Source organism: Amblyraja radiata, chromosome 7 (assembly GCF_010909765.2).
Source record: "Amblyraja radiata isolate CabotCenter1 chromosome 7, sAmbRad1.1.pri, whole genome shotgun sequence".
Classification (NCBI taxonomy): Eukaryota; Metazoa; Chordata; class Chondrichthyes; order Rajiformes; family Rajidae; genus Amblyraja; species Amblyraja radiata.
Window position 1 is genome coordinate 77629985 of NC_045962.1, and position 24273 is coordinate 77654257.

A 24273-nucleotide genomic window follows, 5' to 3' on the forward strand; every position below is an offset into this window, starting at 1 on the left:
ATTAAATTCTTGATTAGTATTGGTGTCAGGGGTTATGGGGAGAAGGCAGGAGAATGGGGGTTGGAGGGAGAGATAGATCAGCCATGATTGAATGGCAGAGTAGACTTGATGGGCCTCATGGCCTCATTCTGCTCCAATCAGATGACCTTCTCTGCATATCTACAGTATATGCCTTTCCAAAATTGTCTTGAATCCCACTATCGTATCTGACTTTTGAGGTTAGGCAACATCCCTGGAGAACATGTATAGGCGACTTTTCAGATCTGAATAAAGGTTCCCACACAAAATGTCGCCCATCCATATTCTCAAGAGATGCTGCCTGACCCGCTGAGTTACTCCAGCAATTTGTGTTTTTTCTTGGAGTGAGACTTGATCCATCAATGTTCTGATTTCAAGGTAAAAGTGTGATCCAATGATCCGTTGCGGACTCTATTGCGAAACATTGTGAAATGTGTTATCAAAGAGTACTATTCTAAGAAAATACTGATAATGAGGCTGGTTAAAGTAACACTGGTTAAAGTAAGACTCAAATTGCTGGAGTAACTCAGCGGGACAGGTAGCATCTCGAGAGGGAAGGAATGGGTGACGTTTTGTGCCGAAACCTTTCTTGAGTCGGGGGGGGAGATGCACCAGAGAAAGTCCAAACCATCACATCTTGGTTTGGGAACAGCTCCATCCAAGACCGCAAGAATTTGCAGCGAATTGTAGATGCAGGCCAGACCATCACACAAACCAACCTCCCTTCTTTTGGCTCCATTTATACCTCAGCAAGGCCAGCAACATGATCAAGTTTGAGCCGCACCCTGGCCATTCCCTCTTCTCCCCTCTCCCATCAGACAAAAGGTAAAGAAGTGTGAAAACACACACCTTCAAATTCAGGGACAGTTTCTTCCCAGCCATTATCAGACAACTGAATCATCCTACCACAACCAGAGAGCAGTGCTGAACTACTATCTACCTCTTTGATGACCCTCGGACTATCCTTGATCAGATTCTGCTGGCTTTACCTTGCACAAAACGTTATTCCATTGTCATGTAAATGACTCGATTGTAATCAAGAAATGTCTTTCTGCTCTCTGGTTAGCATGCAACAAAAGCTTTTCACTCTTCCTCGGTACACGTGACAATAAACTAAATTAAACTAAACTAAACTGAACTCAGAGGGCTCAGACCCTTCTCCCCCAACTCTCAGTTAGAAGAAGAGCCTCAACCCGATACATCACCCATTCCTTCTCTCCAAAGCTACTGCCTGTCCCACTGAGTTACTCCAGCATTTTGTGTCTATCTTCAGTGTAAATCAGCATCTGCAGTTCCTTCCTACACTGGTTAAAGTAGCTTATAATGTCAGAATGTTAGGGTTTTTTTCTGTTTCCCTACTCCAATGGTGAGTTGGTGTTTTGCAGTTGTCTTGTTAGGCATGCATCAGACGTCCACACACAGTATATGTAGAAACAAGGAGCTGCAGACATTGGTTTACCAAGGAAAAACTCAAAGTGCAGGAATAACTCAGCAGGTAGACACAAAATGCTGGAGTAACTTAGCGGGACAGCGTCCCCGGAGAGCATGGATTTCAACTCAAACGTTGCATATCCACATTCTCCACTGATGCTGCTGCCTCAGAGGGCAGGGGAGGCAGGTTCTCTGGATGCTTTCAAGAGAGAGCTAGATGGGGCTCTTAAAAATAGCGGAGTCAGGGGATATGGGGAGAAGGCAGGAACGGGGTACTGATTGGGGACGATCAACCATGATCACATTGAATGGAGGTGCTGGCTCGAAGGGCCAAATGGCCTACTCCTGCACCTATTGTCTATTGTCTATTGACCCGCTGAGTTACTCCAGCTTTTTGTGTCCGCCTCAATTAATGCAGTCTATTCAAGGACCCAGTGAATGTATTGGCCTCTTTGAGAACAGTACTGTGATAATCCCAAAGATAGACACAAAATGCTGGAGTAACTCAGCAAGTTACTCTGCGATTATCCCAGTTTACCTTCAGGATCATCTGAAGACAGCGTTGCTGTCATCATTTAGATTGTGATCACTTTGTAAACTAAACGTTGCATGTACATTATGATAGGATGACTGTTGAATAATAGGGTAGGTACAATCATCATAATAATCAGCATAATCATACATTATTAGCCAAGTATGTTTTGCAACATACGAGGTATTTGATTTGCCATACAGTCATACTAATAAAAAGCAACAGAACACACAAAATACATTTTAACATAAACATCCACCACAGTGACTCCTTCACATACCTCACTGTGATGGAAGGAGAAAAAAATTTCAATCTCTCCCTCTTTGTCCTCCAGCGATCGGGGGTCTCTAACCTTCCGTTGATGGGACAATCTTACTCCTGGAGCTGACGTCGTGCCTCCTTGTCAGGGCGTTCAAGCTCCTGCATATGTGGGGAATCTCGGTCCCCCCGCGCCGTGCAATCTACCCCGGGTCGGGGCTAATCGAACATCGTGCGGTTTTGGAGCTTCCCCACGTCGGTCTCTTACCCGAGACAGCGAGCTCCTTGATGTTAAAGTCCGCAGGCCGTGGTTGGAGCGTGGATCCCAGGCAAGGAATGGTCTCCGATGGAATGTCCACTCCCCGCAGTGGGGCTCAAAGTCAGTCCCGAGCAAGGCCTCCAGCTCCACGATGTTAGGCCACAGAGCGACCGGAGATACGATCCGGAAAACAATCGCATCTCCGGCAAGGTAAGAGATAGAAAATAAGTTTTCCCTGACCCCCCACATAAAACAAACTAGAGAACATTACCACAAACTTTTTAAACACATTAAAAATAACAACAAAAATGACGAAAAGGACAGACAGACTGTACGCGAGACTGCCATCATATATGCCACATATATATATATATATATGTGTATTATATATGTGTGTATATGTGAGTATGTGTATCTTTGCACACAGACCTCCTTCTCATTTATTATATTGTTTACAGAGTACTATGTTTATATACTCTGGCTGCTAGAAGTAAGAATTTCATTGTTCAATCTGGGACATATGACAATAAAACACTCTTGACTCTTGAACGAATGAACTTATGAAGTGGTTAACAGATATTTGACAACCTTCATTTCAGTATGCAGCACTGCTGTCTGTGTTTGATTATAATCACTGATGTTATTAGGATTTTAGTATGGATACAGAAGATGGAGGGGTGCCGTCATTCTGAACACCCTTTGGCAGACAGGTCTGAATTAATGTTTTTGTATCTGTGTGAAAAATGATGTACGCAGGTGTGTTTTATACCAGTGTGGATGGGAAAGGGCTCCGAGGCATATTCACTATGCAGGTTGGAGGCTGTCATGCAATTATTGAGGAATCGTAAGACTGAAGCAAATTTATTTGTGCAGCTAAATGTTGACATGATATTCCACAGAGCCACAAGGTTGTTCAAGCTCTCCTGAGCTGCAGCAGTCACAGGCGGCATGGTAGCACAGGAGTAGGGTTGCTGCCTAACAATGCCAGAGACCCGGGTTCGATCCTGACCATCGGTGCCATCTGTACATTCTCCCCGTGACCTGCATGGGTTTTGTTCGGGCGCTCTGGATTTCACCGACACTCCAAAGATGTACAGGTTTGTAGGTTAATTGGCTTTGGTAAATTTGAAAATTGTCCCTCGTGTGTGTAGGATAGAGTAGTGTACGGGGATCACTGGTTGGTGCGGACTCGGTGGGGAAAAGGGCCTGTTTCTGTGCTGTATCTTTAAACTAAATGCTCCTCAGACTGAGCAAAGAGCAGTAGAGGTACACCACCAATTTTCCGACAACTAATGATCCAGCACCTTTAATCCAGACAAAATTACGAGAGGATTTCCTGAGGCGCTGGTCTTTCGTGGCGTATGCCCACGTGCTGAAAGATTTAATTGCTTATTTTAGTTTAGTTTAGAGATACAGAGCGGAAACAGGCCCTTCGGCCCATCGAGTCCGCACCGACAAGCAATCATCGCACATTAACACTATCCTACACACACTAGGGACAATTTACACATACACCAAGCCAATTAACCTACATACCTGTACGTCTTCTGAGTGTGGGAGGAAACCGAAGATCTCAGAGAGAACCGACACGGTCATGTGGACAACATACAAACTCTGCACAGACAGCTCCTGTAGTCTGGATCGAACCCAGTCACCGGCGCTGTAAGGCAGCAACTCTACCACTGTCCACCGTGGCCTCTCTTTGTTAATTGTTAATTATTTATTTAAGTTTCAAGCAATCCCTGGTGCTTTAAAGATACGAGAGGGGTATAATCAGTGGGTCAGAGGTGTATCGTTGAATTATTTATACTTGATCTTTTTTTAATTAGTATAGATTAGATATACAATGTGGAAACAGGCCCTTCAGGCCCACCGGGTCAGCACCGACCAGTAATCCCCGCACATTAACACTATCCTGCACACACTAGGAACAATTTACATTTATACCAAGCCAAATAACTGACAAACATGTACATTTTTGGAGTGTGGGAGGAAACTGATCTTGGAGAAAACCCACGTAGGTCACGGGGAGAACGTACAAACTCTGTACAGACAGCACCCCGTAGTTGGGATCAAACCAGGGTCTCTTGTGCTGTAAAGCTCTACTGCAGCACCACCTTGCCACCCTGTTGGTCTGACAAAATTGATAATCCAGCAAGGCACAGGAACCAAAGGTGCCGGAAAATCATTGCTGTACCTGTAGAAGATTAATGCAATCTCTTGCATTCTTCAAACGGAAAAAAGAAAGTGGTAGGACATTTTGTAAAAGGAATCACAAGAAAATGAAGTATAAAGATATGCAAACAATTGACTGAACTGCTCTCATCTCATCTCTGCTGAAGGAGAAGTGACACAGTTTGAAATCCTTGCAAGGCCAGTTGTCTTAAATGTCACGGCGCTCATCAATCTACTCCACAGCATCCTTGCAAAGAGGTGGAGGCAGGTTTAAAGCCACAGCAGACAGATTAACTAGGAAGAGGTCATGGGCACTGACAAATGTGCAAACAACAGTTTTAAAATGTTAATATGCTGGGATGTACATACCAAGGTTGAAATTACTCATTTTGAGCTGGTTTATGTAGCGGATGTTTAAAATTGTCCGTAGGATAGTGTTAATGTGCGGGGATCGCTGGTCGGTGCGGACACGGTGGGTCGAAGCACTAAACTCAAAACTACCTGCCTGAACTATATTGTCTAGATTTGTCAGGAAAATAGGAAATTGTCAAAGGCATAAACTTCTGGTTAATGGTGATCCTCCAGGAGGTGGGCAGTGAGGAGTCATAGAGTCACACAGCATAGAAACAGGTCCTTTGGTCCAACTTGCCCATGCTGACCAAGAGCCCCCATCCACACTGACCACTCTGGCCTTCTCTATCATTTCGTCTGAAGAAAGGTTCCGACCCAAAATGTCACCTATTCCTTTTCTCCAAAGATGCTGCCTGGCCCGCTGAGTTACTCCAGCTTTTTGTGTCTATCTTCGGTACAAATCAGCATCCGCAGTTCCTTCCTGCACATCTTTCTTCTCAGTCTGTCAGTCGCTGAGATTCAGCTAATTTCCACAACGATCTTATTCCCTCATCAATAATTTCGAGCGCAGATGGATATTTTCAAACAACTTATCAACATCAGAGGCACTTTCAGGCTTGATTAATAGGTGGGATTTCAGTTGAACCAATCATGCGAGCTCTAATCTATCGAACTAATCAAGAGATAGACACAAATTGCTGGAGTAACTCAACAGGCCAGGCAGCATCTCTGGAGAAAACGAATAGGTGACATTTTGGGTCGGAACCCTTCTTCTAAACAGGACTCCTGCTTCTCCTTGGGTATTGGGGTTATCTGAACGCAACGTGGAGTCATGCTGAGTGTTATGGATGGAAATTTGCAGTTGTGCATTGGAGTGAGACAATCTTTAATTGCAAGCCTTATTTATATTGCTACCTTGTTGTGTTGTTGCATTTGATGTTCCTGTAAAGATGCAGCAGGTAAGAATTAAAGAGTGGCGGCACGGTGGCGCAGCGGTAGAGTGTTGCTGCTTGATAGCGCCAGAGTTCGATCCTGACTACGGAGTTTGTACTTTCTCCCCGTGACCTGCGTGAGTTTTTTTTCTGAGATCTTCGGTTTCCTCCAACACTCCAAGAACATACAGGTTTGTAGATTAATTGGCTTGGTATCAATGTAAATTGTTCCTAGTGTGTGTAGGATGGTGTTAATGTGTGCGGATCATTGGTCGGTGCGGACTCAATGGGCCAAATGGCCCGATTCCGCACTGTATCTCTTAATTTTTTTTTAAAGACTCTTAAAGGCTTTGATACTGTGACCGTCTTTTTAGTTTACAAATTTTAAAATACACTGATCTCACCCAGTTAGACTATTCCAAAGCCATATTCCAAGAGACAGGCTGTATGTTTCCATAAAGGTCACACCACCACCACCCTGATTTGGATGTTTATCATTATTCCATCACTATTAGTTTTAGCCATATTTTAGTTGTTCAAGATGCAGCATGGAAACAGGACCTTAGGCCTACCAAGTCCAAGCTAACCATCACAATCACAATAATATTTTATTAGCCAATTTTGTTTTACAACATACGAGGAATTTCATTCGCCAAGTCAGTCATACAAATAAAAAGGAACGGAAAACACAAAACACATTTTAACATAAACATCCATCACAGAGATTCCTCCACATTCCTCACTATGATGTAAGGTGGAAAAAAGTTCAATCTCTTCCCTTTGCTCTCCCGTGGTCGGGGGCTTTGAGCCCTCCTTTGATAGGATGATTTTGATTCCCGTAGCCGGCGGCGGGCCCTCCGCGACGAGTCTATCTGCTCCTGCATCGGGGGGATGTCAGCTCCCCCGCGCCGGACGATTGAACCCCGCGTCGGGGCTGGTCGAACCTGCCGCGACATTGGAGCTCCCGACATCCACGGCCTCTCCCAAGACTGCGAGCTCCCGACGTAAAGTCCTCAGGCCGCGGTTGGAGCGATCCCAGGCAAGGGATCGATTCCGATGCAGGTCCACGCCCCACGGTGGGCACAAGATCAGTCCGAGTTGGCCTCCAGCTCCATTGATGGCAGGCCGCAGAACGACCGGAGAATGCGATTTGAAAATTAATCACATCTCTGGCAAGGTAAATAACTGGGAAAAAAACAATTCCCCCTCCCCCTCTCCCTCTCCCCCTCTCCCCACATAAAACAAACCGGAGAACATTTACACAAACTTTTAACACATGCTAAAAAAAATTTAAAAAGAGTAAAAACAGACTGTTGGCGGGGCTGCCAATCGTGCGGCTCCCCTGGTGATCACCCATTCACGCTAGTTCTATGTTATCCCATCACTTTCTCATCCACTCCCTATAAACTAGGAGCAATTTACAGTGGCCAGTGAACTTACAAACCCTCACGTCTTTAGGATGTGGGAGGAAACTGGAGCATCCAGAGGGAAACTCATGCTGTCACAGGGAGAACTTGCAAACTGCACACAGACAGCACGCAAAGTCAGGATCGAACCCAAGTCTCTGGCTCTGTGACGCAGCAGCTCTGTCAACTGCACCACAGAGCCTCTCTTAAAATGGCCCTGCTGGTTCCTAAATCCAGGAAACGCTGTCCCCAGCAACGTCTTTACCTCTCCAAACAATGTTGTTCATTAGGAGGTTTTACTATCAGGGCGGCACGGTGGCCCAGAGGTAGAGCTACTGCCTTACAGCGCCAGAGACCCAGGTTCGATCCTGACTACGGGAGCTGTCTGCATGGAGTTTGTATTTTCTCCCTGAGACCTGCATAGGCTTTCTCCAGGATCTTTGGTTTCCTCCCACACTCCAAAGACGTACAGGCTTGTAAGTTAATTGACTCGGTATAAATGTAAATTGTCCCTCGTGTGCGTAAGATCGTGTAAATGTGCAGGGATCGTTGGTCGGTGCGGACTCGGTAGGCCGAAGGGCCTGTTTTCGTGCAGTGTCTCTAAACTAAACTATCTTGTAATATCTTGCGTTTAAAACAGTATGGATCAAAGGGCAGTAGATTTCTCGACCTCGACGAAGCAGGTTGAATCAGGGTGAGTGTGGATTGAAGTCAAGATGGAGGATAACTGGTGCAATGGATTTGGGTTTCCATATCGCCTTTTCTTGCTGCTATTTCCTCTGGGTCAGTTTGCTTTGTTCATATTTTTGCATCATTTTCATTGAAATTGTGCTTCTCATCTTGAAAGGAATTCTGATCAGATTTATGGTGCTTAAAAATGGTCTAAATCAGCCTGTTTTCTGAATGTTATAATGTCTGTCTTGGCAGACTGGACAAAATTGCCAGGGCTGCACAGTGGCGTGGTGGGAAAGTTGCTGCCTTACAGCGCCAAAGACCCAGGTTCCATCCCGACCACGGGTGCTGTCTGTACGGAGTTTGTACGCTCTCCCCATGACCACATGGGTTTTCTCCGAGATCTTCAGTTTCCTCTCACACTCCAAAGACATACAAGTTTATAGGCTAATTGGCTTGGTATAAATGTAGTATTGCCCACAGTATGTGTAGGGTAGTGTTAATGTGTCGGGATCGCTGTTCAGCGCGGACTCGGTGGGCTGAAGGGCCTGTTTCCCCATTGTATCTCTAACCTAAACTACAAAAAAAATTGCATTCTAAATACCATTTATGCTTCAGATGAATCGGAAAGAAGAAATGGCTTTTCGTGGACTTTTGATATACTCGGTGTTTGTACTATTGGGAAATATAAATGATATGTTATCATTTATTAATGTGATCCACTGACATTAATATAAAATAACAAGATATATGTCGATCAACCGGGGATATGACTTAAAAATGATGAAATTTATCTCTTTCATTGAAAATGAAACTTATCCCATGATTAATACCATATATTGTGTCAGTAAATCACATTGGTCTTGGTTAGGATTCTCTGTTGTCAAGGATACACATTAAAAACATTATACTCAATTATCACAATATTGTATAATTGTCTCACTCCACAGTTGTCCACTTATATCTACATTATATAACATCTAATTTCTTCCATCGTATTAATACGTACAAAAAAATGCTTCTCCTGCAGCCCTGTGGCTTGCGGGTCAACTCCTGGTTGACAGTCGAAGATACGGCATGGAAACGGGCCATTCGGCCCACCAAGTCAACACCAGCCATCGATCACCCATTCACATTAGTTCTACCACTTTCGAATCTAGCCCCTACTACATGAGGTGCAATTTACAAAGGCCAATTAACCGACAAACCTACATGTCTTCAGGATGTGGATGGAATCTGGTGCCCATGTGGTCAGAGGGGAGAACGTGCAAATGTAAATGTACAAAAATGAATTGGCGGCATGGTGGTGCATCGGTAGAGTTGCTGCCTTACAGCGCTTGCAGCGCCAGAGATCTGGGTTGGATCACGAGTATGGGTGCATGTCTGTACGGAGTCTGTACATTCTCCCCGTGACCTGCGTGGGTTTTCTCCAAAACCTTTGGTTTCTTCCCACACTCCAAAGACGTACAGGTTTTGTAGGCAAATTGGCTTGGTAATTGTAAAAAAATGTCCCTAGTGTGTGCAGGATAGTGTTAATGGGCAGGGTTGGAGTGGACCCAGTGGGCCAAAGGGTATGTTTCCGTGCTGTATCTCTAAACTAAACAAAACTAAAGAGAAACGTACATGTCCATACCAAAGTGATCTCTGTACTGAGTATCAGACATAGCATATTGCTGCTCCTGCCTTCTCCTCCCCAATCCCCTTCTTTTCAAATCCCTCTTTGCATTCATTAAGACCATGGGCTGACTGAATTCTAAAGAGATTCTGGCATTTCCACTTGAACCACATGAATTTAATCTAAATTGGTTCTTATTAGACATTCTTCATCAATAATATATATCCATGTCTTTTCAATAAGACTGCATGTAATTTGTCTGAGCTCCGGGCTCTGCCATCCATTTATATGAAGTGCAATGGAAAACACTTTATCTCTTTGAATGAAAATGTTATTAGCCTCATAGATGCTGTCAGCTTTGTTTATTTGGTGGAATCAAGCTCTGCAGGCAGAACGAAGGGAGGAGTACATGCACTGATGGCAGTGTTCACTTTAGTTGGGAATAGGAATACTTTATTGTCACATGTGACTAGGCACAGTGAGATTCTTAGCCTGTGTGCACAATGTATGCAAATAGTGACCACCTACGGTTCTGACAAAGTTACATAGCACGCATGCTCTTCCTTTTGTCCACCTCCCCCCTCAACAGTTCCCCATGCTGGATCCCCATTGTCCTTTGTCCCGTCCCCCCCTTATTGTCCATTGTTCTTTCCCTCCCCCTTCACGGCGGTCCCCTCCACGCTCTCATCAACCGCCGACCTTGGGTTGAGCCGCGAGGCATCGCCGCTCCCATGAGGCTTCACCGCCGCTGAGGCCCCACCGCTGTCGACGAGCCATTTCACGCCTCCGTGGTGCCGACCCGTAGTTTAGAGAGAAGCGCAGAAACAGGCCCTTCGGCCCACCGAGCCCTCGCCGACCTGCGATCCCCGCGCACTAACGCTACCCTAAGCACACTAGGGACAATTTACACTTACACCAAGCCAATTAACCTGCAAACCAAGTCAAGTCAAGTAAACGTTATTTGTCACATACATATACAAGATGTACTGAGAAATGAAAGTGGCAATGCTTGTGCGATTGTGCAAAATCACAGAACAGAACCAGTACATTAAAAAAAAGACAACAGTATTTACTCCCTGGTGAGATCACAGTTTACAGTCCTGATGGCCTGTGGGAAGAAACTCCGTCTCACCCTCTCTGTTTTCGCAGCGTGACAGCTGAGGTGTTTGCCTGACCGTAGCAGCTGGAACAGTCCGTTGCTGGGGTGGTAGGGGTCCCCCATAATGTTGCTGGCTCTGGATCTGCACCTCCTGGTGTATAGGTCCTGCAGGGTGGGGAGTGTAGTGTCCATGGTGCGTTCAGCCAAACGCACTACTCTCTGCAGAGCCTTCCTGTCCTGGGCAGAGCTGTTGCCAAACCAGATCCTGGGGGAGGCAAAAAAAACGGATAAAAACCCAGGTCCAATTCGGGAAAAAAATCCGGGAAATTCCTCTCCGACCCCAATCCAGGCGATCGACACTTGTCCAGGAGATCACTCAGGTCTTACTATACTAACCATACCTAGGTCCATATCCCTGCCCTCTCCCCGTAGCCCCTTATCCCCTTGGCAGCTAAAAAACCATCTATTTTAGTCTTAAATATATTTAAAGTTTCTGCTTCCACTGCTCCCTGGGGCAGTGAATTCCATAAATTAACCACCCTCTGGGTGAAGAAGTTCTTCCTCATCTCAGTTTTAAAAGAGCCCCCCCTTATTCTGCAACTATGTCCCCTAGTTCTAGTTTCCCCGATCATTGGGAACATCCTCGGTTCATCCACCCGATCAAGGCCCCTCACGATCTTATATGTTTCAATGAGATCGCCTCTCATTCTTCTAAACTCCAAAGAGTAGAGTTCCAGCCTACTTAACCTTTCTCGAGATGTTTCCAGACAGGATACTTTCTACAGCACCAGAGTAGAAGGATTGAAGGATCCTCAGAGAGACTCTGAATTTCCTCAGCTGCCTGAGGTGGTAAAGGCACTGCCTTGCCTTTCTCACCAGTGCTGCAGTGTGTGTTGTCCATGTCAGATCCTCTGTGATATAGGCTCCCAGGTATTTAAAGCTGCTCATCCTATCCACAGTAGTCCCATTTATCCCCAGTGGTGTGTACGTCCTCGGTTGTTGTGCCCTTCTAAAGTCCACAATCAGCTCCTTAGTTTTACGTACGTCTTTAACCTTGTACATCTTTTGAGTGTGGGAGGAAACTGAAGATCTCGGTGAAAACCCATGCGGTCACAGGGAGAACGTACAAACTCAGTACAGACAGCACCCAGGGTTGGGATCGAACCCGGGTCTCTGGTGCCGCAAGCGCTATAAGGCAGTAACTCTACCGCTGTGCAACCGTGCCCCCCTTAGTGGCAGAATGATATAACTTTTTCCACTGTAGTAACACTCGGTTATTAATTTATTCTATGAGAAACTCGTTTAGCCCATAATACCTTAATATAAACTCACTAGGCATTAAACAAGTGGAAGGGACATTTCAGATGGCAGACAGCTCATAAGTTCAAGGAGCAGAATTAGGCCATTCGGCCCATCAAGTCTACTCCGCCATTTAAACGTGACTGATCTATCTTTCCCACTCAACCTCATTCTCCCGTCTCCTCCGCATAACCCCGACACCCTTACTAATCAAGAATCTGTCAATTTCCACCTTAAAAACATCCATTGACTTGGCCTCCACGTCCTTTTATTCTGAGGCTATGGCCTCGGGTCCTAGACTCTCCCACTAGTGGAAACCTCCTCACTACATCCACTCTATCCAGGCCTATATAACCTCCTCCAGTGGCTACCATGGAAGCCAGTATGTTTAGGAAGCCAGCTTGAACATTTCAGCTGCACCAGACAGCCAACATACCCATTATTTTTTAAAAGCCACAAAGTGCTGGAGGAACTCAGCGGGTCAGGCAGCATCTCTGGAGAACATGAATAGCTGACGTTTCAGGTCGGGATCCTTCTTCAGATGGATTGTAATGGGCCTGTCCCACTTAGCCGGCTTTTTAGGCGACCTCAGGAGACTATGCGGTCACCACATGTTCGCGGGTAGTTGCCGGGGAGTCGCCTTCATGGTTGTGAGTAGTTCCCGCATTCTCGGAACTAGTCGCGGCTTCATTCTGGTTGCCGCTACTTTTTCAACATGTTGAAAAATTAGCGGCGACCAGAATTCTGACTCCATGGAGAGTAGCGAGAACTCTCGTGCCGTAGGTGCAGTGGTAGTGGGTCGCCAGGAGGTCGTAGGTTCTCGTAGGTTGTCACCAGCGCTGACTGGTGAATTTCATTGGCTCATTGGGAAAAAAAAAGGAAACAGTAGATTTTTGAGAACCAAGAATAGCCGACCGGTAATGTTAATGTCCGCCGAGCTTCACAGCCGTGTCTGTCTGACCTCTTCAAACTCATCTCCACTCCTTCTCTCCCCCCCTTCTCCCCCCCTTCTCCCCCCCTTCTTCCCCCCTTCTCCTCTCTTTTAAAGGACTTAAATGACCGTTCCCGTACACTGTGCTTTCACCGTCTTAATTAGAGCGCCAACCTTCCTGTTCATCGCGGTGTGTGTCTGTATCACATTGAATTTGCACCATGTGAATTTCACTCAGACAGCCCTCCCCCAGCTTACCCTGTCCCCCGCCTGCATCACTGGCTGGTGAAGGAAGCGATGTGTGTATGTGTGTGTGTGCGTATGTGTGTGTGTGTGTGTGTGTTGTGTGATTGTGTGTGTGTGTGTGTGTGTGTGTGATTGAGTGTGTGTATGTGTGCGTGTGTGTGTATGTGTGTGTGTTTGTGTGTTGAGTGTGTGTGTGTGTGTGCGCGCGCTCCACTCTCACAGTCGCCGTTCCAGTGGCCGGTTTTTTTGCGACCTGCTACGACTTAACAGTCGCCGGCAGTCGCCTGAAAAATTGCCTAAGTAGGACAGGCCCATGAAGAAGGGGTTGGGGTGGAACGAAAGCTGGAAGAGAGGAGGGGCAGGACAAAACGTGGCGTAAATCAGTCTGAAGAAGTGTCCCAACCCAAGACATCACCTACAGGTATCTGTGTTCTCCAGAGATGCTGCCTGGTTCGCTGAGTTACTCCAACACGTTGTATTTATTTTTTAAAGTAGCATCTGCACTTCTTTGTGTCAATTATCAATTAGGCATATCAATTAGGCAATAATCAATAAAGCACCGTTAAATTATTTTCCCTCCTTTCATCCTGCCCATAACAATGGCCCATGCTAGAGTTCACCTGCTAACAGTGAGAGAAAAGCTCATACACAGCCTGGCAAATGGTTTGCATTTAAACTGGGAATAGTTGAAAGAATAAGAAAAATCTCTCTGCTGCCAGTTGTCAGATATTACAATACAGATCTCTGTCACGTTATCTGAAGGTCATTCTGCATTCAATTCACCTACAGTAGGGCTGAGATGAATCAGGATAGATAGCGCGACATGGAATAGGATAGAGTCTGGGTTAAATCCTTGGAGGCTTGAATGCTCCCAAAGTTCAACAGCTTACATGCTATCAATCTGCATGCTGAACCAAGGACTAAAGCATGTGCATTTATTGCTCTTGCCCTGACTGCTCTATTTCAGCACAACATGATTCATTGCTGATGGATTTTTACTTTATTGTACTGAAGAGGTTGTGTTGAAAATGTTAATGTAGAAAGAAATATTCCTTCTGCAAATCTTGGAATCGGATGAATATAATCACATTAATATTTATAGATGGGGCTGCGTCTTATGAGCATTTGAAGAATAAGAAGGGATATCTCATAAAGTCGAATAAAATTTATGCAGGTGCTGTAGAATTTGAGAGGCTGATTCCACTGGGCGGAGAGCTCGCTACTGATTTTCTATACGTGTTTATGTTCAAAGTTGCTATGGAATCAAAAATATGATGTTAGCGAAGGACAATGTCTTATTGGATGACAGAGCAGGTTCAAGGCCCTTACGGCCAACAACACCAACTTCCGATGTTTTAATGAGCAAAAATGGATATTGATAAACCTACATTTTCAGTTCTTTGTTATCCCACTTTCACATCTAGTCCCTACACACTGGGGACAATTTACAGAGGCCAATTAGCCTACACGTTTTTGGGATGTGGTAGCAAAACCGGGTATCAGGGTGAAACTGGGCGAACATGCAAACTCCACACAGAAAACACACAAGGTCAGGATTGAACCTGGGTCTCTTGCGCTGTGATGAAGCAGCCCCCCCCCCCCCCCCCCCCCGCTAAACCACTGTTCCATACTCAAATTGGAGGAACAGCACCTCGTGTTTCGCTTGGGCAGCTTACAAACCAGCAGTTAGATTATTGATATCTCTAATTTCAGGTAACCCTTGCATTCCCTCTCTCTCCGTCCTTCCCCCACCCAAGTCGTCTTGCTAGTTTCACTGTTTGTATCTCTTCATTATCATGCCATTTTCATACCTCTAGTTTCATACCTCTGTCTCTCCCCCGACTCTCAGTCTGAAGAAGGGTCTCAACCCGAAACATCGCCTGTTCCTTTTCTACAGAGATTGTGCCTGGCCCGCTGAGTTACATCAGCATTTTGTGTCTATCCCCGGAAATTCAGACCCAAATTGGGTTGATTTAGTATATCGGTTGGAAAATCGGGATGAAGATTAATGGAGAGAAGAGGGGATTCTGGAGATAGGCAAAGATTAATCATGATCTAATTTACTGGCAAATCATCATGCCTAACACGCTAAACTGTCCATATCTTTTCTTGGGCATCCATTTATTGGTGACATGAGACTTTGTGGAAGCACTTTACACTCTTCTTGAAATTAAACAAGCACAAATCCCAAGCAATAGACATTTGATAATAGGTGCAGGAGTAGGCCATTCGGCCCCTCGAGCCAGCACCGTCATTCAATGTGATTATGGCCGATCATCCCCAATCAGTATCCCGTTCCTGCCTTCTCCCCATATCCCCCGACTCCGCTATTTTTAAGAGTCCTATCCAGCTCTCTCTTGAAAGCATCCAGAGAACCTGCCTCCACCGCCCTCTGAGGCAGAGAATTCCATAGACTCACCACTCACTGTGAGGAAAAAGTGGATCCTCGTCTCCGTTCTAAATGGCTTACTCCTTATTCTTAAACTGTGGCCCCTGGTTCTGGACGCCCCCAACATCAGGAACATGTTTCCTGCCTCTAGCGTGTCCAAACCCTTAACAATCATATATGTTTTAATGAGATTCCCTCTCATCATTCTAAACTCCAGAGTGTACAAACCCAGCTGCTCCATTCTCTCAGCATATGACAGTCCTGCCATCCCGGGAATTAATCTTGTAAACCTACGCTGCACTCCCTCAATAGCAAGAATATCCTTCCTCAAATTAGGGGACCAAAACTGCACACAATACTCCAGGTGCAGTCTCACTGGGGAAAATACTACAAAAAGTAGTAAACACTGCCCAGTCCATCATCGGCTCTGACCTCCCTTCCATCAAGGGGATCTATCGCAGTCACTGCCTCAAAAAGGCTGGTAGTGTCATCAAGGACCCACACCATCCTGGCCACACACTTACCTCCCTGCTACCTTCAGGTAGAAGGTACAGGAGCCTGAAGACTGCAACAACCAGGTTCAGGAATAGCTACTTCTCCACAGCCATCAGACTATTAAACTTGGTCCGGACAAAACTCTGACCATTAATAGCCCATTATCTGTTTTTTGCACTTAATCAGTTTATTTATTCATGTGTGTATATATTTATATAATGGTATATGGACACACTGAGAGGTTTTGTAGTCATGCCTACTATGTTCTGTTGTGCTGAAGCAAAGCAAGAATTTCATTGTCCTATCAGGGACACAAGACAATGAGCTCTCTTGAATCTTTGCTCCTCTAGGGGGGTGCACGTAAGGTCACTTGGTCATAGGGCTTGACGCACGGAGCCGCTCAATCCATCTGGAGGACATCTGTAACTTCTGGTATATGTTATTAATGCAAGAAACGCGTACTTTCCTACCTGTTAAAAACTGCCAAAATGTTGAATTTTTGCGCTGAAAATATTGTGGAAGTCGGGGTAAGTGTGAGAGACACGTACCCAACTTTAGAATTCCAAAAGTCAAGCGAAATGAAGGTAAAGAGAAGCGAGAGCTGAAGGGAGAACAGCAGCTAAAGTGCTTGGCGAACATATCGGAATTGAAAATATTGGGAATTATTTTTTCTTGATTCCTTTGGTATCTAAAAAGTCTCAGAAATGATAAATCTGGCTGTAAATTTTTCTTCAGATGCGTTTTCATTTTGTATGTAAAAACCCACTTGAGAACCATGGGCGATTAAAAAAATTTACAGCCAGATTTATCACTTCTGAAAATTTTTAGATGCCAAAGGAATCAAGAAAAAACACAAATAATGACTTAGTTGATGAAATGCAGTGAGCAAACGGCCAATGTTCACGAAGCACCGTGTCTGTTGTTGTCCCTTCAGCTCTCACTTCTATCTACCGTCATTTCCCCTCACTTTTGGAATTCTGAAGTAGGCTAAATGTCTCACACGCTTATCCCGATTTCCATAATTATTTACAGCGCAAAAATTGACAATTTCAGCGGGTTTTAACGGGCCCGCTACGCTGGAAACAATGGTAAGTGCCCACCTGCAGTTCAACTCATGCACTCCATTTAGAGTAGCGTAGCAACCGTTACGGGTCATGGGTCGTGACCCGACTGCCGTGAAACCTCCCTATATTCGATTCCTCTTGTTATAAAGGCCAACATGCCATTCGCTTTCTTCACTGTGTGCTGTACCTGCATGCTTACTTTCATAGACTGATGAACAAGGACCCCCAGATCCTGTTGTACTTCCCCTTTTCCCAACTTGACGCCATTTAGATAGTAATCTGCCTTCCTGTTTTTGCTACCAAAGTGGATAACCTCACATTTATTCGCATTAAACTTCATCTGCCGTGCATCTGTCCACTCTCCCAAACTGTCCAAGTCACCCTGCATTCCCATAGCATCCTCCTCACAGTTCACACTGCCACCCTGCTTTGTGTCATCTGCAAATTTGCTAATGTTACTTTGAATCCCTTCATCCAATTCATTGATGTATATTGTAAATAGCTGTCAAGCAATCACTGGTTAAATCATTGCTTCTCGGCCTTTTAGCTTAGATCAGGTGTAGTTTCTGTTCTTATCAGTTTAATATCTGATATGTATTTTGGGTGGCACAGTGGTGTCGCAGAAGAGGTGCTGTCTTACAATGGCAGAGACCCGAGTTTGATCTTGACTACGATTGCTATCTGTATAGAGTTGGTATCTTCTCCCTGTGACCACGTGGGTTTTTTTCTCCTAGTGCTCGGGTTTCCTCGCACATTGTAAAGACGTACAGATTTGTAGGTTAATTAGCTTTGGTTAAAATTGTAAATTGTCCAAGGGTGTAGGAAGTGCTAGTGTACGGGGATCGCTGGTCAGCGCGGGCTTGGTGGCGCCGAAGGGCTTGTTTCTATGTTGTATCACAAAATGTAAAAAAAATATAAAAATCTAAATACACCCTACTCTTCATGTGCATGTGGATCGTTCTGACAATGGGTTTGTACGTCAAGGTTAAAGCTCATTCCATTGGTAACAGATACTTGAGTAGCTTAACCAGTGACTGCTTGGGGTTTAATTGCAAGAAGGGAGTATAAAGTGCTTTCCACAATCTCAGGCAGTCTCAAATCACAAATAAATGGAGTAACAAAAGAAAATACATGGACAGTTTCGTCGCTTGAGTACGATCTGCCATTTAATTAGATCATGATTAATCTAAACCCAACTCCAGAAACCTCTCTTCTCTCCATTTATCTTCATATCGTTTTTCCAAACGATACACCAAGTTATCAACTGATCCAATATCAACTTCTAATATTGAGAGAGAGAGCATTGAATTCCATCATGTTGGCAAAAATAACCATTTCTGCAACGTTCCTGAAAGACCAATCTCTATCCTTCTCCCCCCAAGGCTTTAGAGTAGGAAGGAACTGCAGATGCTGATTTGTACCGAAGTTAGACACAAAATGCTGGAGTAGCTCAGCGGGTCCGGCAGCATCTCTGGAGAGAAGGAATAGGTGACGTTTCAGGTCGGAACCCTTCTTCAGTAGACTGTTCAATCAAATCACCGCCTAATTTTCGAAAATTCAGTGAGTGCAACCAATGATTTGTATGTTCTCTCCTGAGAAATGTATAGCTCAGAAATTGGCCCCTCAGCCCCACTGTCACATTTACACTTACATCAAACACACATTTACACTAACACTATAAAGATCCCGTTTTATTCTCCCCTTACCCCCGTCACTAACTCACACACAGTGGACAATTTACTGTGGCCAATCCACCTACCAACCTGTTGATCTTTAAAATATGTGAGGGAACTGAAACACATGAGAGAAACTCACGCAGTCACAAGGATAATGTGCAAACACTGCGGACAGTAGCATGGTAAGGACCAAACCCTTGTCGGTAGAGATGTGAGACAGCATCTCTGCATCCCAAAAATGTGCAGGTTCATTGGCTTCTGTAAATCCTCCTTGATGGAGGATGGAACGAGCATACGGGTGGGTGATTGTTGGTCAGCGCAGATTCGATGGGCGAAACCAAGCTAAAATTAATTATCTAAACTTATTGAATAGCGAAAGGCCCGGATGGTGGATGTGGAAACGTTTGCATTAGTGTGAGAGTCTAGTTCCAGAGGCCATAGCCTCAGAATAAAAGGACGGTCCTTTAGGAAGGAGATGAGGAGGAATTTCTTTAGTCAGCGGGTGGTGAATCTGTGGGAGTCATCGCCACAGAAGGCGAAGATAGATTATTGATTAGTGCGGGTGTGGGTGCCGGGGGTTATGGCGAGAAGGCAGGAGAATGGGATTAGGAGCGAAAGATAGATCAGTCATGATTGAATGGTGGAGTAGACTTGATGGGCTGAATGGCTTAATTCTGCTCCTAGAACTTACTAACTCACAGAAGAATCTAAGATGACACCTTGGTGCTGTAATGAAGGATTGCAGCATCTTATAGAGTAGACATTAAATTGCGACACCATCTCCTCTCATGTTTGCCAGTGCACAAAAAGATCGGATGGCACCCTTACAAAGAGGAGAAAGGGAGTTAATGCAAGTGTTCTAGACCATAGAACAGGAAAGCACAATAATATTCCCTTTGGCCCACAATGTCTGTGCCGAACACGATGCCACAACCATCACATATCTACCTGCACATAACCTATATCTCTGCATTCACTGCATTTCCAAGCACCTATCCAAAGGTCTTTTAAATGCCACTAACATATCCGCCTCAACCATGCACCTCCTGCAGCTCATTCCAGGCATTCGCCACCCTCTGTGTAAAAGAACCGCACACATCGCAGTTAAGGGTCTGTCCCACTTAGGCGACTTTTCAGCGGACTGCGTGCAACCTTCAAGCTCGAGGCACCCGCCTGAAAAACCACAAACTGGAACGGCGACCGTCAGAGCGGAACACACACACACACACACACACACACAGACACACACACACACACACACACACACACACACACACACACACACACACACACACACACACACACACACACACACACACACACACACACAAAAAGTCGGGGGCCAGGGAAAGTGGGGGAGCGCTGTCTAAAATCCACATGGTGCAAAGCCAAGGTGATAAAGACACACACAGTGATGAACAGGAGAGTTAAAGGCGGCTAGCACAGTGTACGGTAAGTCCTTTAAAAGAGCGGGGAGGGGGGAGAATACACTTTTAAGAAGCCAGACAACTTTTAATAAGCCAGAGATACACGGGCCAGCGGGCATTTAACATTACCGGTAGGTTTACCTTGATTCTAGAAATATGTGCTTATGTTTTTTTTCCCCAATGAGCCAATGAAAATGCCCGGTCAGCAAAGGAAATTAAATAAAACTACCTACGGCTACCTCGACTACCTATAACTACATGGCGACCCTCTACCACTGCACCTAAGAATACAAAAGCATCGATTTTCATCATGGAGACCAATTTCTGGTCACAGAAATTTTTCAACACGTTGAAAAATTTGCTGCGTCCATACTGAGGCCGCAACTAGTTCCCAGAATGCGGGAACTCCTCTCGTCCATGAAGGAGACACACCAGAGACCATCAGCGAACATGTGGCGACCATGTGGCGATCATGAGGCGAGCACAGAGTTGCCTAAAAACTCGCCTAAGTGGGACAGGCCCTTTAAACGTTTTTCCCTCTCACCTACAGTATTTGATTTTTCCATCTTTGGGAACAAAGCTTCTGACTGTCTACCCAATCTCTGCCTCTCATAATTTTAAATACTTGCCAGGCTTTGTGCTAACCCCAACTCTCAGCTTTCTCCCTATTATTAATCTGAAGAAGGGTCCCAGCCCAAAACGTCGCCTATCCATGTTCTCCAGAGATGCTGCCTGACTTGATGAGTTGTTCCAGCTCTTTGTGTTTTTTTTGTAAACCATTATCTGCAGTTCCTTACGTCTGACAGAAGCCAACGTCTGGACCATCTTGATGAATGGCTTCCTTCCATTGGTTGCTGAAAGACTCATCCATGCCTTCATCTCCTCCCGCTGGACTACTGCAACTCACTTCTCCTTGGCATCAGCTCCACCTACATCAACCGACTCCAACTGGTCCAGAACGCAGCCGCCCGACTCATCACCCACACCAAATCCTGGCATCACATCACTCCAGTCCTCAAACAACTTCACTGGCTTCCCATCTCCCACCGGATCACCTACAAAATCCTGGTCCTCACCTACAAAGCCCTCCACCATCTGGCCCCCCCATATCTCACTGACCTCCTCTCCCCCTACCAACCCTCACGGTCCCTCAGATCCACTTCAGCCGGTCTCCTCTCCATCCACAAGTCCAACCTCCGCAGTTTTGGGGACAGAGCCTTCTCCAGGGCAGCTCCCAGGCTCTGGAACTCCCTCCCCCAACTGATCCGCAATTCCGTGTCCTTCACCATCTTCCAGTCCCGCCTCAAGACCCATCTCTTCACCTCTGCCTATCCTTAGCCCCACGTCCCCCTCCCTTTTCATCTGTGCTTGAATTGCCTCATATTGTGTTTCGAATTGAATTCTGTCTTTAATTTGTGTACTAGTCATGTCTCTACCATTTATTTCATTCCCCTTACATGTTTTTCCTCTACTTGCTAAATGTTTGTAAGGTGTCCTTGAGACCCTTGAAAGGCGCCCATAAATAAAATGTATTATTATTATTATTTTGTGACATTAAAATTGGGTTAAATAACTACAAATATTATGTAAAAAATAACAAAATTAGAAGCTTGTGAATAATTAAAGACATGAAAAGAGAGCAAATCATTTTAATAACATCTTCCCCTTCACCTCCTGAATGGAAGCCTTAGAATTCCCACCAAACCAGTTAGGTGCAATGATAAGTTCATAGGTGATAGGAGCAGAATTTGGCCCATCAAGTCCACTCTGCCATTCAATCATGGCTGATCTATCTTTCCCTCTCAACCCCATTCTCCTGCATTCTCCCCATAACCCCTGACACCCATCCCTGCCTTAAAAATATCCATTAACTTGGCCTCCACAGCCTTCTGATGGTATGATGTCAGTAACTCTGGAAAGATCATGGCCAACAGTACAAGTATGGATGTCCCTCAGTTTGATAGGGTGATAATTCCACTTGAAACCATCTGCATTAGCCAGCAACGTCTGACCTTTTCCTTCTTTGGACTCTGTCCTCTGCACAACAAACCTTTGATATTGATGTTGTTTTCCTTGCACTAACACATGCTCCATCTGTTACCATAGACTTCCTCTGGGACGCTTATAAAGTCAGTGATGGGTAAAGTAAAACTGGTAGAAAAAAATTGCTACACAGAAAATGCACCAAGTCATGAGTAAAAACAGGGACATGAATGGGGCGGCACAGTGGCTCAGCGGTAGTGTTGCTGCTTCACAGCGCCAGAGACCCGGGCTCGATCCTGACTATGGGTGCTGTCTGTATGGGGATTTGTGCATTCTCCCCATGAACGCGTTTTTTTTCACAGAAAACGTGCTCCGGTTTCCTCCCACATTCCAAAGACGTACAAGTCTGTAGGTTAAGTGGCATCAGTAAAGATTGTAAATTATCCCTGTGGTATAGGACAGTGCTCGAGTACAGCGATCGCTGGTCGGCAAGGACTCGGTGGGCCGAAGGGCCTGTTTCCACGCTGTATCTCTAAACTAAACCATAAACTGTGCAGGGTGAATGCTACAGATATCGGGGAATAGTTCATGTTGCTTCAAGAACATGAGGAATTCGCAATCAAAATTTCAGTGATGAGAATCAATCACTATAATATGGTTGCGACAAACAGCTTTCAATTTCCTTACATTATATTCCCTCCACACCACTGGGCGTAAGCCATCTATTTCATAAGTGGGACTGCCTAGTGATCATATCCAAGGTCAAGTGTGGCGTTTTTGTTGGTAATTTCAAGGTTGATATTTACGTGTGTGCATTGGGATATTGATGTCTGAGCAATCAATAGTTTCCATGGGTGACGGAGAGCATTTTAATAATTACCTTCCTAGCAATCTGTTGCGTTATTGTTGATAGACACGAAATGCTGGAGTAACTCAGCGGGACAGGCAGCATCTCTGGAGAGATGGGATGGGTGACCCTTCTTCAGGCCAGTCAAGAATCTTGACACGAAACGTCACCCATTCCTTTTCTCCAGAGATGCTGCCTGTCCGCTGAGTGACTCCAGCATTTTGTGTCTATCTACGATTTAAACCAGCATCTGCATTTCTTTCCTACACGCGTTATTGTTGATGTTGTTTGATAGCAGAATCCAGTGTAGTTACTTGCACATTACAAATACAGTGACATTTGGATTCTGTTCTTTGTGTACCAGCACTTTCCCTGTCACTCGGATAGCAAGATACTGACTTTTATAATTCTGTGGGGTTTGAGATATTTTTGGTAGCATTGAATGATTTATTGCAGCCATTAAACGCAACCTAGTCTCAGTCAGGCTGGGCACTAAACTGCTAGATTATTATAAGAGCCCATCTGGTTCACTTATGTCCTATAGTGAAGGACATCTGCTATCCTTACCTCGTCTGATGTTTATGTAACTCCAGATTCATCGATGAATTTGACTCTTCAGGGACAATTAAGGATCGATTAAAAAGAAAGTTTAAAAATAAGCTGCACAAGTTGGGAATGTAAAATAAAGATATTATATGCTGGGGATTCTGCAGAGTTAGATCTGAGGTAAGACCATTCACCAGCAATATTAATTCAGTTAACCACGCTCCACAGACGCTATCTGTCCTGCAGGGTATTCCTGGCTTTTTTTTTCCTGTAACTGTGTGTTCTGCATCTCTAACCGAGCCTGTTTTAGATTATTTTTGTTCAGTTTAGAGATTCAGCACGGAAGCAGGCCATTCGGCCCAGCAAGTCCGCACCGACCAGTGATCCCTGCATATTAACAGTATCCTACACACAATAGGGACATTTTTAAAAACATTTTTATATCAATCAATTATATAGAAACATAGAAAATAGGTGCAGGAGTAGGCCATTCGGCCCTTCGAGCCTGCATCGCCATTCAATAGTATCATGGCTGATCATCCAACTCAGTATCCTGTACCTGCCTTCTCTCCATACCCCCTGATCCCTTTAGCCACAAGGGCCACATCTAACTCCCTCTTAA

At 45.0% G+C, this 24273-nt stretch overlaps 1 protein-coding gene and 1 pseudogene across 1 annotated transcript in view; both read left to right on the forward strand.

Moving 5' to 3' along the window:
* Window positions 1-24273, forward strand: part of LOC116975560 (contactin-associated protein-like 5) — a 705003-nt gene that overhangs the window by 132786 nt on the left and 547944 nt on the right. The window lies entirely within an intron of this gene.
* LOC116975694 lies at window positions 17700-17829 on the forward strand (annotated as a pseudogene).